We start from the raw sequence: 12717 nt of genomic DNA, 5'->3' as shown, positions 1-12717 counted from the left end.
CGCCTGCCCATCTGTGCCCCCACAAGGTGCTCTGTCTGTCCACCCATGCCCCTATCCGTTGGTCTATGCCTACTTCTGTCGGTCTGTCTATACCCCCATATGGTGCTTTATCCGTCCGTTTGTCTGTGTATGCCCCCTCCTGTCCGTCCATGCCCCCATATTGTGCTCAGTCTGTCCATCTGTCAGTCAATGCCAAAGTCAGTCTATGCCCCCATATGGTGCTCTGTCCATCCGTCTGTCCGCCTATGCCCCCTGTCCATCCATTTATGCCTCCAGCCCCATCCTCTGCTGTAGTCAAGTAGTGTCTCTCCTGCTCACTCCTCCCACTCTCTCCCTAACACAGTCTCTCTCTCATTCCCTCTTTTTCCATGAAAACCCTCTGTCTCTTACTCTCTCTTTCTCTCTAACTCGCTCCTCTCTCTCTCTCTCTCTCCCCCCGACACCCTCTTTCACTCTCACTTCCCTCTCTCTCCCTAAGGGGTATTGTAGTGACAAAGGCTGTGGGGTCGGGGGGACCCGTCCAAGATTTTGATATGGGGCCCACAAAGTTCCAGTTACACCCCTGTGCCCAGTCCTTCTGCACAGCCTACACCCCAGCGTAATTCCCGTGCCCCCTATGGAGAGAAGAAGAAACTGGAATTGCGTACATCTCTGCATCAGGCCCTATATTTGTAAATAAAAACATTCAATTCATTTCGATTTCAAATAACTTCTATTTATTCATAATTACAAATAGTTTCTGACAATAATTTACCGTTGTTGTGTTACATAAAATTAATCATGTCACATCTGGTTCACAAACTTTGGCTTCTCGCTCACTGAAACCAATGTCTTGGAACCACCGCCACACAGCAAAGATTACATTTTATATCAATATTTAGTATGTGATACAGATCTACAAAGAAAGACAAACCTTAAGGTTCCCATACACATATGCAACTTCTCCGAGGGGAGAAGTAGCATAGGATTCCCTTGAGCTCCCTGGCTCCTTCCCAGGCGCAGGATCACATACGATACATTGTATGTGGTCCTGTTGCATACGATGTATGGTATGCGATCCCAGCCAAGCCTCTGGTATCCGACAAATGTATAGTGCAGCCCATGCAATCTCCGACTCCGATCCGATGAGCACGGAACAGAGCATTGGATCGGAATCAGAGGTAAAACACCTGTGATTTGCCACTTTTCATCCGATTTCTCAGCCCGATACGTCAAAATCGGATGAAATCGGGCCAAATCACACAATTGTATGGGCACCATCACACACACATTTGTCAGGATTGTTAAATAAGTATCAATGATAAGTAGTTGGTATGGTTCTGACTTCTAACTACCAACACATTTATATATATTTATATTATCAATCAACAAAGTGACCGTTAGCAACCAAGAAAACATACAATTGTATTTGCACTTATAGTATATACTAGCAGTGTTCCAAGTCTACATACTTTAAAATACATTCCGGAGTCACAAGTGCTTTATAATAGATGTTATCCAAAACATTGACTGCCAATATTAATACTACAGAGTCTTTTTACAGAAGAGATGATTCCTCTTTGCTATGATTGCAATGGATGAGTCCTATGTTGATTACGGATTTATTCAAGTAAATTAAACCATGGCCTTGCAGTCAGGTCTACTGTATCTCACTTAGGGGGAGATGTACTAAGCATTTGAGAGTGAGAGTGGAGAGAGATAAAGTACCGGCCAATCAGCTCAGGGGCGCTTTAAGAGAGGAGGAGGCCCATGTTCAGCCTCCTCCGTTCGGGCCCCCTCCTCTCTGCCAGCACCTGAGAGTCTGAGCACTAGAGGGCTCAGACTCTACTGCACATGCGCAGATCTCCGGAAAAATGGTGCGGCTGCCATTTTCCCTGAGATTTCTCTACTGCGCAAGCACAGAACGCCGAGAAAATGGCAGCTGAGCCATTTTCACTGTGTTTTAACAGCGGTGCGGATGCCGGCGCTGGACTCCGGAGGGGTGAGTATTTTAAAAATGGGTGCAGTGTGTGCGGTGGGGGCCCCCTCTGGACTCAGGGGCCCGTGTGCACCGCACACACTGCACCCATTATAGAAAGTCAGTGAATCAGCTCCTAACTGCCATGTTACAGGCTGTGCTTGTACATAAAATGACAGTAAGGAGCCGATTGGCTGGTACTTTATCCCTTTTCACTTTATCTCTCTCACAGGCTTTGTACATCTGCCCCACAGAGATGTACGAGCTGTATGTGGAGTGTGGTTTAGGGCTTTAATAAAGTTTTCAATTTATACAAATACCTCCCTGTACACATATCCAAGTCTATACTGTGAGGCACGTGTAACATGTCACTAGATGCAAGCAACCTCAAGTTAAAGTCCAGATTTATCAAGCCTTGGAGAGTGATAAATTGCATGGTGATAAAGTCCAACCAATCAGCTCCTAACTGTCATTTTTCAAACACAGGGGCAGATTTATTAAGCCTGGTGAAGTGATAAAGTAAAGTGGAAAGTGATAAAGCACCAGCCGATCAGCTCCTAACTTCCATGTTACAGGCTGGGTTTGAAAAATGGATACCCTAGGGTGCTCGGGCGCTTTAGATAGGAGATGCTTCACCAAGCAGCAGTCTCTAAATAAGGGAAGTCACTCCCGTTTACAGTACAGAAAAAAAGGGTGGGATGAGACCGCGCTGAATTTGATGCATACAACAAGTAATGTAAATAAAAACACAATTTATTCCTAAAATAAATGCAATAGGTAACAATTAAGAACTAGGTACATATAGGACAATTACATGTAAAATGCAGTTGGTATATGATCTAAAATTCATATAACACTTCGATAGGGTTACCCAATACGCCAGGAGGTGATGTTTAAAATGAGAAGTTTTGAGGTGACCGTTCCGGATTGTTTTCCCCTACAAGTATACAGTCCAGCATAAACAACAGTCTCAGAGATAAGCAGTAGCCAATGGATTGGCAGTTTACCGTTAGAGGGTAGTGTGCTCCAGATTCTTTTTGATGGAGGGCTCCTCATGCATTACGGTTGACACAGTCCTTTTGTGCGGCTATTGCTATTTGTAGTCTCAGAGTTTGGGTGAATCGTCTGGACGAAGTTTGGGGGATGGTTCGGTCCTCCTTCAGAGCAGCTCCTGGCGGGGGTCCCTGGTACAGCTGACGCGTTTCGCTGCAGTCAGCTTGCAGCTTTATCAAAGGCGAAACGCGTCAGGTGTACCAGGGACCCCCGCCAGGAGCTGCTCTGAAGGAGGACCGAACCATCCCCCAAACTTCGTCCAGACGATTCACCCAAACTCTGAGACTACAAATAGCAATAGCCGCACAAAAGGACTGTGTCAACCGTAATGCATGAGGAGCCCTCCATCAAAAAGAATCTGGAGCACACTACCCTCTAACGGTAAACTGCCAATCCATTGGCTACTGCTTATCTCTATCACTGTTGTTTATGCTGGACTGTATACTTGTAGGGGAAAACAATCCGGAACGGTCACCTCAAAACTTCTCATTTTAAACATCACCTCCTGGCGTATTGGGTAACCCTATCGAAGTGTTATATGAATTTTAGATCATATACCAACTGCATTTTACATGTAATTTTCCTATATGTACCTAGTTCTTAATTGTTACCTATTGCATTTATTTTAGGAATAAATTGTGTTTTTATTTACATTACTTGTTGTATGCATCAAATTCAGCGCGGTCTCATCCCACCCTTTTTTTCTGGGTTTGAAAAATGACAGTTAAGAGCTGGTGCATTATCACCTTCTACTTTATCACTTCACCAGGCTTAATAAATCTGCCCCACAGCCAGTTACATAGCACTTAGGAGCTTACTGGCTGGTACATTATCACCATGCAATTTAACACTCTCCATGGCTTGATAAATCTGGGCCGTAGTTTAAAGATGCATTTGGAGCAAAAATACAGCATCAACTCAAGATCTTTTCTGAACTTTCACATTTTTAGAACACACCCAAAGACTACACATATTGGTTTGGGGTGCGGATCATTAGATCGACAGTGTCTAGGTCGACAATGTTTAAGTCGACCATATAGGTCCATAGTCACTTGGTCGACAGGGTTTGGAGGTCAACAGGGTTTCTAGGTCGACATGTTCTTGATCGAAAGGTCAAAAGGTTGACATGAGTTTTTCATGTTTTTTTGGGGTCGTTTTCTCCATACAGTGACCGGGAAGCCCAATTAGTGCACCGTGTTCGCTCGCCATGCTTCGGGCAAGGTTACCATTCCAATCGTAGTCCACGTGGATCGTTAAGTATGAAAAAGTTCAAAAAAAAGAAAAAAAAATGTGAACGCATGTCGACCTTTTGACCTGTCGACCTAGAAACACTGTCGACCTTCAAACACTGTCGACCTTCAAACCTTATTGACCTAGTGACTGTCGACCTAGACACTGTCGATCTTCAGACCGGATCCCATTGGGTGGAATGTAATAGCCTGAGTTGTAGGCTGTGCGGGACTTCGTGTGAGTCTGCCCATATTTTTAAAGCGGCTATCATTTACATGGCATAACCAGGTTGGTTTTTGCTGTTTAAATGATTACCGCTTTAAAAGTACGGACAAACTCACACAAAGTCCCACACAGCCTACAACTCGCAGGCTATTACATTACATCCCTTATACTGTATGTAGAGAACAGTAATTATCTTATTTAATATATACTGAACCAAAATATAGCTTTAAGAGATAATTAAATCTACTCTTTTACTTTAAAGAATACCAAACACTCTGTACCACTGAGCTACACATATATACATGAAATGACTGGACTGTTTATACTCAACTACTGTAGGTACAGTAAGTCTACCATACCCTCTATAGCCAGTTAGGAAAGAGGTGTTTCACTAACAAAGCAGATATACTGTAGCAAGACTGACAGCTTTGCAAACTTACTTTGCAGAAATGTATTGTGTAGATTGGTTGATTAATACACAGGATGACCAGTGATGTCACACTAGCTGAAATTACTGCATTCTCTGCTTTTCGACCTGGGTCAGATTTCTTTAGGACTTTGCCCTAAAGGTTTGGTTTATGTATGTTATGTACAGTATGGTTTCGAGTATGTTTCACTGGCAGATGGGATGCCAGCTGTCAGTATACAGACAGCGGCATCCCGTCTTCCGGAATCCCGCTCTGCCTGTTCCCACTCAGTTGGTGGCGTGGACCCACCAACCGAGTAGGAATACCCAGCGTTTGAAATACCGATACCCGGAATCCAGACAAAGGCTGTCAGGATTCCAGCATTGGTTTCCTGAACACTGGGATCCCGACAGGCGGTATATTGACTGCATCCCGTGGCACGGAGGGAACACTTTACTTCTAACAACAAACAATATATTTTACCTTCACGGTTCACAGTTCAAATCCTGTCTTGGGGTTCATTGTTCTTTTAATTAAAAAAACACTTATTTTTAATGTCTATTAATAAGTCTAATTTCAGTCCAAAATACAATTACAATATGCAAAAGTGCGCACCCTCTGAGGTATATAAGAGTCCACAGTCTTAATATCCCGTCTAATTTCAGTAGCTGCAAGCAGTTAAATTCTGATCCTTTTATCAGTTATTCAGTACATCCAATCTTTCACAGTTATTTTCAGAGTACTCATTTTCAACAGATGTCACAGTATTCCAGTTCGGAAGAACTTCAGAATTTTTTGTTTAAAGTTTCCTTTGCTTCTGGAAAAATATAGACACAGGGAAAAAAATAAGATTTTACTCACCGGTAAATCTATTTCTCGTAGTCCGTAGTGGATGCTGGGGACTCCGTAAGGACCATGGGGAATAGCGGCTCCGCAGGAGACTGGGCACAGCTAAGAAAGATTTAGGACTACCTGGTGTGCACTGGCTCCTCCCACTATGACCCTCCTCCAGACTTCAGTAAGGATACTGTGCCCGGAAGAGCTGACACAATAAGGAAGTATTTTGAATCCCGGGTAAGACTCATACCAGCCACACCAATCACACCATATAACTCGTGATATTATACCCAGTTAACAGTATGAACATAACAGAGCCTCTCAACAGATGGCTCAACAATAACCCTTTTAATTAACAATAACTATATACAAGTATTGCAGACAGTCCGCACTTGGGACGGGCGCCCAGCATCCACTACGGACTACGAGAAATAGATTTACCGGTGAGTAAAATCTTATTTTCTCTGACGTCCTAGTGGATGCTGGGGACTCCGTAAGGACCATGGGGATTATACCAAAGCTCCCAAACGGGCGGGAGAGTGCGGTTGACTCTGCAGCACCGAATGAGAGAACTCAAGGTCCTCCTCAGCCAGGGTATCAAATTTGTAGAATTTTGAAAACGTGTTTTCCCCTGACCAAGTAGCAGCTCGGCAAAGTTGTAAAGCCGAGACCCCTCGGGCAGCCGCCCAAGAAGAGCCCACTTTCCTTGTGGAATGGGCTTTTACAGATTTAGGCTGCGGCAGGCCAGCCACAGAATGCGCAAGCTGAATTGTGCTACAAATCCAGCGAGCAATAGTCTGCTTTGAAGCAGGAGCACCCAGCTTGTTGGGTGCATACAGGATAAATAGCGAGTCAGTCTTCCTGACTCCAGCCGTCCTGGAAACATAAATTTTCAAGGCCCTGACTACGTCCAGTAACTTGGAGTCCTCCAAGTCCCTAGTAGCCGCAGGCACCACGATAGGTTGGTTCAAGTGAAAAGCTGATACCACCTTAGGAAGAAACTGGGGACGAGTCCTCAATTCTGCCCTATCCATATGGAAAATCAAATAGGGGCTTTTACATGACAAAGCCGCCAATTCTGACACACGCCTTGCCGAAGCCAAGGCCAAAAGCATGACCACTTTCCACGTGAGATATTTTAAATCCACGGTTTTGAGTGGCTCAAACCAATGTGACTTTATGAAACCCAACACCACGTTGAGGTCCCACGGTGCCACTGGAGGCACAAAAGGAGGCTGAATATGCAGCACTCCCTTGACAAATGTCTGAACTTCAGGCAGTGAAGCCAGTTCTTTTTGGAAGAAAATCGACAGAGCCGAAATCTGGACCTTAATGGAACCCAGTTTTAGGCCCATAGTCACCCCTGACTGTAGGAAGTGCAGAAATCGACCTAGCTGGAATACCTCCGTTGGGGCCTTCCTGGCCTCACACCACGCAACATATTTTCGCCATATGCGGTGATAATGTTGTACGGTTACATCTTTTCTAGCTTTAATGAGCGTAGGAATGACTTCCTTCGGAATACCCTTTTCTTTTAGGATCCGGTGTTCAACCGCTATGCCGTCAAACGCAGCCGCGGTAAGTCTTGGAACAGACAGGGCCCCTGCAGCAGCAGGTCCTGTCTGAGCGGCAGAGGCCATGGGTCCTCTGAGATTAATTCTTGCAGTTCCGGGTACCAAGACCTTCTTGGCCAATCTGGAACAATGAGAATAGTTCTTACTCCTCTTTTCCTTATTATCCTCAGTACCTTTGGTATGAGAGGAAGAGGGGGGAACACATAAACCGACCGGTACACCCATGGTGTCACTAGAGCGTCCACAGCTATCGCCTGAGGGTCTCTTGACCTGGCGCAATATTTTTCTAGCTTTTTGTTTAAGCGGGACGCCATCATGTCCACCTGTGGCCTTTCCCAACGGTTTACAATCAGTTGGAAGACTTCTGGATGAAGTCCCCACTCTCCCGGGTGGAGGTCGTGCCTGCTGAGGAAGTCTGCTTCCCAGTTGTCCACTCCCGGAATGAACACTGCTGATAGTGCTAACACGTGATTTTCCGCCCATCGGAGAATCCTTGTGGCTTCTGCCATCGCCGTCCTGCTTCTTGTGCCGCCCTGTCGGTTTACATGGGCGACTGCCGTGATGTTGTCTGACTGGATCAGAACCGGCTGGTTTTGAAGCAGGGGCTTTGCCTGACTTAGGGCATTGTAAATGGCCCTCAGTTCCAGAACATTTATGTGTAGGGAAGTCTCCTGACTTGACCAAAGTCCTTGGAAGTTTCTTCCCCGTGTGACTGCCCCCCAGCCTCGAAGGCTGGCATCCGTGGTCATCAGGACCCAGTCCTGTATGCCGAATCTGCGGCCCTCTCTGAGATGAGCACTCTGCAGCCACCACAGCAGACACACCCTGGTCCTTGGAGACATGGTTATCAACCGATGCATTTGAAGATGCGATCCGGACCATTGGTCCAACAGGTCCCACTGAAAGGTTCTGGCATGGAACCTGCCGAATGGAATTGCTTCGTAGGAAGCTACCATCTTTCCCAGGACTCGCGTGCAGTGATGCACCGACACCTGTTTTGGTTTCAGGAGGCCTCTGACTAGAGATGACAGCTCCTTGGCTTTCTCCTCTGGGAGAAACACTTTTTTCTGGACTGTGTCCAGAATCATCCCCAGGAACAGTAGACGTGTCGCCGGAACCAGCTGTGACTTTGGAATATTCAGAATCCAACCGTGCTGGTGTAGCACCTCCTGAGATAATGCTACGCCGACCAACAACTGCTCTCTGGACCTCGCCTTTATCAGGAGATCGTCCAAGTATGGGATAATTAAAACTCCCTTTTTCCGAAGGAGTATCATCATTTCGGCCATTACCTTGGTAAATACCCTCGGTGCCGTGGACAGGCCGAACGGCAACGTCTGGAATTGGTAATGACAATCCTGTACCACAAATCTGAGGTACTCCTGGTGAGGATGGTAAATGGGGACATGCAGGTAAGCATCCTTGATGTCTAGAGATACCATGTAATCCCCCTCTTCCAGGCTTGCAATAACCGCCCTGAGCGATTCCATCTTGAACTTGAATTTTCTTAAATATGTGTTCAAGGATTTCAAATTTAAAATGGGTCTCACCGAACCGTCCGGTTTCGGTACCACAAACATTGTGGAATAGTAACCCCGTCCTTGTTGAAGTAGGGGCACCTTGACTATCACCTGCTGGAAATACAGCTTGTGAATTGCCTCTAACACAGCCTCCCTTTCTGAGGGAGTCGTTGGTAAGGCAGATTTGAGGAAACGGCGGGGGGGGGGGGGGGGGGGGAATGTCTCGAATTCCAGCCTGTACCCCTGAGATACCACTTGAAGGATCCAGGGATCTACTTGTGAGCGAGCCCACTGATAGCTGAAGTTTTTGAGACGGGCCCCCACCGTACCTGGCAACGCCTGTTGAGCCCCTGCGTCATGCGGCGGACTTAGCAGAGGAAGCGGGGGAGGACTTTTGTTCCTGGGAAGTGGCTGTATGCTGCACTTTTTTCCCCTACCTATGCCTCTGGGCAGAAAGGACGCGCCTCTACCCCGTCTGCTCTTTTGGGGGCGAAAGGACTGTACCTGATAATACGGTGCTTTCTTTGGTTGTGAGGGGACATGTGGCAAAAATGCTGACTTCCCAGCCGTTGCTGTGGACACTAGGTCCGAAAGACCATCCCCGAACAACTCCTCACCCTTATAAGGCAAAACTTCCATGTGCCTTTTAGAATCTGCATCACCTGTCCACTGCCGGGTCCATAACCCTCTCCTGGCAGAAATGGACAGTGCACTTATTTTAGATGCCAGCCGGCAAATATCCCTCTGTGCATCTCTTATGTAGAAGACAGCGTCTTTAATATGCTCTACGTTTAGCAATATAGTGTCCCTGTCTAGGGTGTCAATGTTTTCTGACAGGGAGTCTGACCATGCAGCTGCAGCACTGCACATCCATGCTGAAGCAATAGCTGGTCTCAGTATAATACCAGTGTGCATATATATAGCCTTCAGGAGAGCCTCCTGCTTTCTGTCAGCAGGTTCCTTTAGGGCGGCCGTATCCTGGGACGGCAGTGCCACCTTTTTTGATAAGCGCGTAAGTGCTTTATCCACCCTATGGGGTGTTTCCCAACGTGACCTATCCTCTGGCGGGAAAGGGTACGCCATTAGTAATTTTTTTGAAATTACCAATTTTTTATCGGGGGAAGCCCATGCTACTTCACACACTTCATTTAATTCTTCAGAAGGGGGAAAAACTACTGGTAGTTTTTTCTCCCCAAACATAATACCATTTTTTGTGGTACCTGGGGTCACCTCAGAAATGTGTAAAACATTTTTCATTGCCTCAATCATATAACGAGTGGCCCTATTGGACATTACATTAGTCTCTTCGTCGTCGACACTGGTATCAGTATCCGTGTCGACATCTGTGTCTGCCATCTGAGGTAGTGGGCGTTTTAGAGCCCCTGATGACCTTTGAGACGTCTGGGCAGGCACGGGCTGAGAAGCCGGCTGCCCCGCATTTGGCATGTCGTCAAATTTTTTATGTAAGGAGTCGACACTTTCGCGTAATTCCTTCCACAAGTCCATCCACGCCGGTGTCTGCCCCGCAGGGGGTGACAACACATTTATAGGCACCTGCTCCTCCTCCACATAAGCCTCCTCATCAAACATGTCGACACAGCCGTACCGACACACCGCACACACAGGGAATGCTCTGACAGAAGACAGGACCCCACAAAGCCCTTTGGGGAGACAGAGAGAGAGTATGCCAGCACACACCAGAGCGCTATATAATACAGGGATTAACTAAATTATATCCCCTTATAGCTGCTATATGTATATTGCGCCTAAATTTAGTGCCCCCCCTCTCTTTTTTACCCTTTCTGTAGTGTAGACTGCAGGGGAGAGCCAGGGAGCTTCCTTCCAGCGGAGCTGTGAGGGAGAAATGGCGCCAGTGTGCTGAGGGAGATAGCTCCGCCCCTTTTTCGGCTGACTTTTCTCCCGCTTTTTTATGGATTCTGGCAGGGGTATTTATCACATATATAGCCTCTGGGGCTATATATTGTGATATATTTGCCAGCCAAGGTGTTTTTATTGCTGCTCAGGGCGCCCCCCCCAGCGCCCTGCACCCTCAGTGACCGGAGTGTGAAGTGTGTATGAGGAGCAATGGCGCACAGCTGCAGTGCTGTGCGCTACCTTGGTGAAGACTGATGTCTTCTGCCGCCGATTTTCCGGATTCTTCTTGCTTCTGGCTCTGTAAGGGGGCCGGCGGCGCGGCTCCGGGACCGAACATCAATGGCCGGTTCCATGCGGTCGATCCCTCTGGAGCTAATGGTGTCCAGTAGCCTAAGAAGCCCAAGCTACCACCAGTTAGGTAGGTTCGCTTCTTCTCCCCTTAGTCCCTCGCTGCAGTGAGTCTGTTGCCAGCAGATCTCACTGTAAAATAAAAAACCTAAAATATACTTTCTCTCTAGGAGCTCAGGAGAGCCCCTAGTGTGCATCCAGCTCAGCCGGGCACAGGATTCTAACTGAAGTCTGGAGGAGGGTCATAGTGGGAGGAGCCAGTGCACACCAGGTAGTCCTAAATCTTTCTTAGCTGTGCCCAGTCTCCTGCGGAGCCGCTATTCCCCATGGTCCTTACGGAGTCCCCAGCATCCACTAGGACGTCAGAGAAAGGCTGTTAATAAAGTTATATACAGTTCCAAACACACATTTAGGGGCAGATTCCATTACTTGCTAAGTTGTGTCATGTACGTAGGTAAAGCATACTTATCTACTCTCCTGGAAGTTGCGGGTGACTCACATTTTTAGGTAGCCCCCCACACCCACGGAAGAGTCACCGGATCTCTTGCAGGACAGAGATAATGCCGGGAATTGCGACTCTGTATGGAGGGGACGGCCTAGTGACGTGACAACCCAGCCCGCCACCGAAATTTCCGTTAGTGTCTCCTCTCTGGGATCCTCCTGGAGAGGAGAGTTTAAATGTAGGCATGCATGAGGTAAAGTGCTCGAAGCCATTCAATAAAAGACCCACAATTGTTCCGCTGGATGTACTTCAAGGACTCGAAGACCTTTAAGGATATTATTACATCCCTTTCCTCCTAAACCTGTCTATGTTCTTAGGGTCCTTCTAGATCCATTGCCCACTGGTTACGTTGCTGTTTGGTTTTCTTAATTTGGATGCCCTTCAAAATTGTTGGTGTGGAGCTTGCTTCTTTTCTCTTTGTCTATTTCTGCAGGAGCTGTTCTTTTGTTGCACTCCACCAAGCTCCCTCAACCCCCCCTTTTTTTTCTTCCCTTCTGCTCTTCTTTCTCTCTTTCTTCAAATTTGTTGACTCGTTTTTGAATTATTCGGAGATTGTCGTATATGTTTTTGATATTATTATGTTGTCTCCTAATTCCTGCTTTAAATGAAGATTGTGATTATCATATTTAAACAAATTCTGTCTTGTTTACGCCACACTTCAGGCAAGGTGTGTCGCTCCACTACCACTACACTTGGCCTATGATTGGGAATAGCAACCTGTACCATGTGGATGATAAATCAAGCAAAAGTTGAAAAATATGTGAAAAACCCCCAAAACCTTGTGTTGACCATATTTGTGACTATCTCTAGACACTATCTGCATTGGAACCCAATCATCATGCCAGATGCCCTGAGGCAGCAGTTAACAGGGACCCTGTGAGGGCAGTAGTGGATTTACCGCTAGGCATCAAAGGTTTTAGGGTCAGCCGACAGGGCAGTATAATGGAGGGCAGCCACATGTCTGATTGCGCAGGGCTGACTGAATATTTCCAGGTCCCGGCCACGTAGTGATTTGTCAGCATCCAGATGCTGGTTCCGGTGCACGCCTGTCTCTTGTGTTTTGTGAGCAGAGATGGATTAAGTTTGGGGGCACACGGGACAAAATACTTCTGGGGCCCATCTCTCTTAGGGGGCTTCCCTAGCCGAAGATGCTCCTGCCTAGGCACTCTCAACAAACAGGTGCCATGTA

Source organism: Pseudophryne corroboree, chromosome 1, assembly GCF_028390025.1.
Source record: "Pseudophryne corroboree isolate aPseCor3 chromosome 1, aPseCor3.hap2, whole genome shotgun sequence".
In the NCBI taxonomy this organism is placed as follows: Eukaryota; Metazoa; Chordata; class Amphibia; order Anura; family Myobatrachidae; genus Pseudophryne; species Pseudophryne corroboree.
This window is presented reverse-complemented; position numbering follows the sequence as displayed.